This window comes from Brassica oleracea, unplaced genomic scaffold (assembly GCF_000695525.1).
Source record: "Brassica oleracea var. oleracea cultivar TO1000 unplaced genomic scaffold, BOL UnpScaffold01689, whole genome shotgun sequence".
NCBI classification, from domain to species: Eukaryota; Viridiplantae; Streptophyta; class Magnoliopsida; order Brassicales; family Brassicaceae; genus Brassica; species Brassica oleracea.
The window spans coordinates 1-6,425 of NW_013618221.1; the positions used below are offsets into that span (position 1 = coordinate 1).

Below are 6,425 nucleotides of genomic sequence, written 5' to 3' on the forward strand. Positions count from 1 at the left end.
CTGTGCACTTGCAGTTAGATAATCGGGTTAAAACTCGAGACATCATTTACCAAGATCTTGAGGGATTTCACCTGATAACTTATTACATGACAGGTCTAACGTCTCGAGCCTTGTTAGCTTTGCCAAGCATCATTTACCAAGATCTTGAGGGATTTCACCTGATAACTTATTACATGACAGGTCTAACGTCTCGAGCTTTGTTAGCTTTGCCAAGGATCGTGGGATCACGCCTGTGAAGGCGTTACCTGACAAGTTGAGAATACGCAGTTCCTTCAAAGAGCACAAAGATTCGGGGATTTTGCCGTGGATTCTGTTTTCAGAAAAATCAATGGCTCGGAAGTCTTGTCGGATCCGCTCAAAGCTCATCTCCACTCCTTTGATCACCATTTCCACAGACTCATAATTATGAGGAAAAGAAGGATAAATAATAGAAGTTGGTTCCATGTACGGGACGTCATCTTCTTCCCTCATTTTCGTCATTCCATGCCAGCTGGAAAAATAGCCGGGTGGGAGAGCTCCAGTGAAGTTATTATGTGAAATATCGACGACTCTTAAACTCTTAAACCCAGAGGACATATGGCGATGATGATGACGATACAACGGCCCGAAGAACTTGTTGAATCGGAGGCTGAGAACATGTAATGACGGCAAAGATCCCAGCCAATGTGGAAATTTGTCCTTGAAATTCACATGTTGAAGAGCTTTGCAGTGGATCAAGGACTTTGGGAAGTTTCCTTCTAGAAGTTGGCACTAACGTCGAGTGATTCTAACCTTGTAGCACCAGCAAAAATATCTGGAAGAGATCCACTGAAGTTGTTGTTCCCAAGAGTTAACTCTATAAGAGTAGCAGTGAAGTTTTTCAAACATGGAGGGATGGAGCCGCTGGAGAGGTTGTTGGACAAATCTAAATACTCTAACCGGGAAAACTTGCAGAGCCAGTGAGGAAATGGTCCTCCGAATGAATTCGAATTCAGATCCAACCGATCCATATGATCAGTTTCTGTTTCTTGTGAAACGTTTTCAAAACTGCTGAACTAGTTGTGAGAAAGCACCACTGTCGACGGCCGCCGATTCCACAAGCAAGCTGGTACTTCACCTTCCAACTTGTTTTTCGCAAAATTAAGATGACAGAGTTTGGTTAATTTTGATATAAATCTAGGGATTGGTCCACTGAAACTGTTTTGGGAAAGATCTTAGGTTTTCAAGGTTGAGAAATCTAGTTATGGATTCTGGGATTGGGCCATCGAATTTGTTACTAGCAAGGACAAGATCACCTAGGTTAACCAATGGGGAAGATGTGTTCTCGAAATCTATAGGTCCCGTGAATTGGTTTCTTCCTAAATAAACTATAAGTAAGGAGGAAATGGTGAACAAGGATTTAGGGAAAGGCCCGGAAAATGAGTTTTCACTGATATCGAACCACTCCAAACGGTGCAGTCCACTCATGTCGGATGGAAGCGTGGATGTGAAGTTATTAGAGTGGAGGAAAATATGGGTAAGCTTCGTTAAATTGGCGAATAAACTAGAAAAACTGCCACTTAAGCTATTTTTCCCAAGGGACTTGATTCTCAGTTCGGTTAGGTGTCCGATGGAAGCTGGAACTTCGCCTACCAGGTGATTGATACTGAGTCCAAGAGTCTCGAGACGAGAAAGATTTCCTAGTGAAGAAGGAATCTTTCCTTGGAGATTGCAATAATTAAGGCTTAAATCACGAAGATATTGGAGTTTGAAGAGGCTACTGTTTGGTTTTATAGAGCCGTTAAGATATTTATAAGAAAGGTCGAGTGATATAACCTGGCCAGATTTATCATCGCACTCGACTCCCTCCCAAAAACAACAATCGCTGCTTTTGTTCCACGAACTTGGAAAAGACTTATCAGTAGGAAACTCGTGAATGAATTCCAAAAGAGCATCCCTCTGGTCGTGGCGGCAAAAGTGGAGCCTAGGGGAAGCAAGAGTACTGTGGATTGCAATGGAGACAAAGATGGTAATAATGCTAGAAAAGCAATAACAGTGGTTTCGAATCATCCTCTCTCTTTTTTGAGTTTTGAGTTGTTAAAGTAATGAGTTATGCTAATGGTTAGGTTGATTGGTTAGTTAGCGAATGCAGAATGCTTAGATGATATCGCTAAGTTGTGGATAGTTAGGTATTCTGGAATTGACAGCATTTGTGTAACCCACAATGCTAGGCATATTGGGGTGAGTTAGTGTTCCTTCAGACCTCGTACCCGGCGGGTTCAAGGAAACCCCTTATTCGCTGGATCGGGAAGACTCAGATAGACGGGGTCATGGCCTATGGCTGAGTGATTACACGACGGTGTAATGTGGCAGTGACCCGAAGGACTGTGGGCTGTCGCGCGGTGACCCGAAGGACTGTGGGCCGCGGTCGGTTGAAAGTTCCTTCTTTTGGCCTTCGTGGTAGGAAGATAGGATATTGCCGATAGTGAAGGAGGAACATAACGTCACCAGGGCCCGAGTTTGATATATATATTATATCGTGTTTTGGGTTGTTAAACCCTGGTTTAAATCGAGTTTGAGTTTGGTGATGAGCTAGTAATTAGCATAATGCTAGTTATCTTGCTTATCTTTTACCGCTGCGTATTTCTGATATTGCTTATTGTTATTAAATGGTGTTGTTAGGTGAACCTCTCGCTTTAGATTGTTTGGGATAGTATAGCGAGGGGTTGTATTTGTTAGTAGGGGATTGTAACTCGATTCCAATTTGGATTTCCAAACTGGCTTCAATCATAGTATAGGTTTTTTATTTTTCATTTGTTGTAAAAAAATGAAAAGAAATACTCGTTCTATTTTTAGTTGTAATTGGTGATAATTTTTAGAATGCACATGAATTAAATATTTTAAAAAAAAAAATCTAAAAAATATATTCCAGCTGCACTCTAAGTCTTCTCCCTCTCGTCGATGAATTGGACCATAAACTCAATTCGATCCTCTCCACAATATATCTCAACGAATAATTTAATTTTTTTCTTTTCATTTGATTTTATCGTTGGCTATATGAATAATAAAAACAAAATCAAATAAACATATTATTGAAGTCTACTAGAACACCTCGATTATAGTCTCATGCAAACCACATGTATAATAATACGATATTCGAGTTCTATTAGTGACATCAAATGATCACAGTTGCTAAGTTGTAACACATTTACTCTTTCATCACGCGTCTGCTTGAAACCTTAGACCATCTTCGATAGAACTCTATTTCCTCTCTATAATTTACATTAAAATACTAGTAATTTTATTATAGTGTAAATTTCAGAAAAAATAACAGAGTTTCATTGGAGATGATCTTATATATCCACAATATTGCGTCATTTCATAAATACAAAGTTTGCTTTATAGTTTTTTTATTGTCGGAAACTAGCTCCATTGTATTTACAAATGTCACAAACTTATATGTCGGTAAGTTGACGTGAGCGACCCTAGAAGTTAATGTGTATCATCACTATTTGTATCAATGGCGGAAAATTGCTCCTTCAAAACTCCTCTGTCAGAATCAGAGGATCTGTATTTTGTAGCACTCTCTTGTGAGATTGGAAATGAAAGCCCCGCACGACTGCACTACAAATTATACATATAAACCATTACTGTTTACTACAAGTGAAACACAACAAGTGAAACACGAGTGGATGGTGATATCTGTATATAAGAGCAAGGAAGACTTTCACTAGGATATCGCAAATTTTAAGATTTGACCAGGATCAAGTTCCTGTCTTACATTTTCAAAAGATACATTTATTGAATATCACTAAATAGTGTTACAAACATTATATAGAAAATTACAAACAAACACAAACCACTCCTTTGGAAAACACACCAAAAAAGTCAGTACAAATACGAAGAAGACTTTGGACAACATATGCCTTAGAAATGCTTTTATTAGAGAGACTACAAGAGATGGGCTTAACGAGCACTTGTGACGACTCTGTGTTTTCTTCGACCAAACTTTTCTGTGAACCATTCTTGATTGTGTGAAGTAAAGATATGTCCAATCACCAATCCACAGAATAAACCAGGTCCAAATGCTATTGCAGCTGCAATCCAGCTAAACACTTGTTCTTCTGCCTCTGACAATTCCTCAGATTGCTTGGGGACATGGCTTTCTTGACATATTTCTTCGAGTCCATAGAGTCCAGGATTGCCCAAGAATGAAGAGCATTTTTGCCTTTGGAATTGTGTGCCTCGTGGGACTGGACCTTGGAGTAAGTTATGGGAGAAGTTCATGTATGATAAAAACGAAAGTTTACCAAGATCTTGAGGGATATGACCTGACAGCTTATTACTAGAGAGGTCCAACGTCTCGAGATTTGTCAAATTTGACAAATGTCGTGGGATATGATTTTTGAAGTTGTTGTCTGACAAATTGAGAAGACGCATGCAGTTCCTTTAAACAGCTAACAGATTCAGGAATTTTTTCCAGAAATTCTATTTCCAGAAAAATCAATGGCTCTGAAGTCTTTTAGGATCCGCTCAAAATTCATTTCAACTCCTTTATTCACCATTTCCATCGAGTGATAAACAGATTCATAAGAAATAAAACCATAAATGTTCCAAGGTGCATTGTAGCCGATAAAGGTAAAATAATACTGGTCGCTTTCTCCACTTGATGTGGTCATTTCACGCCAGTTGGAAAAATAGTGAGGTGGAAGAGTTCCAGTGAAGTCATTAAGTGAAATATCCATTACTCTTAAACCCTCAAACCCAATGGACATATAGGGATGATACAACGGCCCATAGAACAAGTTTGATCTGAGGATGAGAACATGTATTGATGACAAAGATCCCAACCAAAACGGAAACTCGTCTTTGATTCTGTTGTTTTCCACATTCACAAACTGCAAAGCTTTGCAATTGATCAAGGACTTTGGAAAACTTCCCTCCAGATGGTTGCGACTAACATCGAATGATTGTAACTTGGTAGCATCGGCAAATATATCTGGAATAACTCCGCTGAAACTGTTGTTACGAAGAATCAGGTCTACAAGGAGACCAGAAGAACTCCTTAAACATGGAGGAATCGATCCGTTGAAGAGATTGTTAGACAAATCTAATACCCTTAACTGTTTTAGCTTGCATATCCAATGGGGGAGTGGTCCATGGAATGAATTTGAACTCAAATCCAACATTTGAGTCAGTGGTTTTTTTGGAAGAGATTCCAAAACTGGTGAAATAATTGTGAGAAAAGACCATTCTCGTCAATCTCCATAAGAAACCTGGTACTTCACCTTTCAACATGTTGTTGGAAAGATGTATATTTCTGAGCTTAACTAGCTTTGATATAGATCTAGGGATTGACCCACTGAAATTATTATGATTAATAAATAATTGGCGGAGGTGGATAAAGTTAGATATGGATTCCGGGATTGGGCCATCGAGTCTATTATCACCAAGGTTTAGATATTGAAGCTTAGATGATGATGATGTTGAGTTCACAAATTCTAAAGGTCCTGTGAATTGATTTCCTCCCAAGTCAACATACTCTAACGAAGGATTCAAGAACAGGGATTTAGGAAAAGGTCCAAAAAATGAGTTGCTACCAAGGGACAAGGACCTTAGCTTGTTTAGATCTCCGAGTGAAGTCGGAACTTCACCTACCAAATGATTATCCGAAAGATCAAGTGCTTCGAGACGAGTAAGGTTTCCTAGTGAAGAAGGAATCTCTCCTTGGAGATTGCAACCCCTGAGGAGTAGGTGACTAAGAGATTGGAGTCTAAAGAGGCCACTATTAGTTTTTAAAGAGCTGTTGAGAAGAGTGTCAAGAAGGTGGAGTGATATCACCTGTCCAGATGTTTGATTGCATGAGATACCACTCCATAAACAGCAGTCACTGCTCTTATCCCACCAAGATGTATACTCACTAGTTGGAAACTCGCCTATGAATTCCAAAAGAGCATCCCTCTGGTCTTGCTTGCAAAAGTGGGGAGGAGGAAAAGCAAGAGTGTGGATTAGCAGGAAGAAATAGAGGGTAGTAAAGCAAAAACAATGGCTTCGAGTCATTATCGTATCTCTCTTTTTTTTTCTGACTTTTTGTTGCAACTAATGTGTTATTATTGTATGCTCACTCTCTTAAAAAGAAGAAACTCCTTAGAGCAACCCCCATTGAGTGTTTTAAACAGGTTCGTGGGTTCAGGTTTTAAGGCCTTTTGGATAAAAATAAATGAAAAATTGGGTTTAATTTGGCGAACCGCCTCTTACCTGTGATCCCGTCCGATACGGGTTCAGCACAGGTGTCGCATTCTGATTGGTGAAGGGGAGTAGAGGTCACGCGCTTGAACGCGGAGAGAGAATCATTTCTCTCATTTTTGCGAGAAAGCTAGTGTAGAAACCCTTTTAAAAAAAAACAAAAAACAAAAAAACAAAATGGTCGAGTAACCTTTGGGTGATCGAGTCGTGGACGATCAGAT

At 39.5% G+C, this 6,425-nt stretch overlaps 2 pseudogenes; both read right to left on the reverse strand.

The window, feature by feature from the left end:
- Nucleotides 1-129: 129 nt before the first annotated feature.
- On the reverse strand, nucleotides 130-2,028 carry LOC106321457 (annotated as a pseudogene).
- A 1,864-nt stretch (nucleotides 2,029-3,892) lies between these two features.
- LOC106321458 lies at nucleotides 3,893-6,042 on the reverse strand (annotated as a pseudogene).
- Between the last annotated feature and the right edge of the window lie 383 nt (nucleotides 6,043-6,425).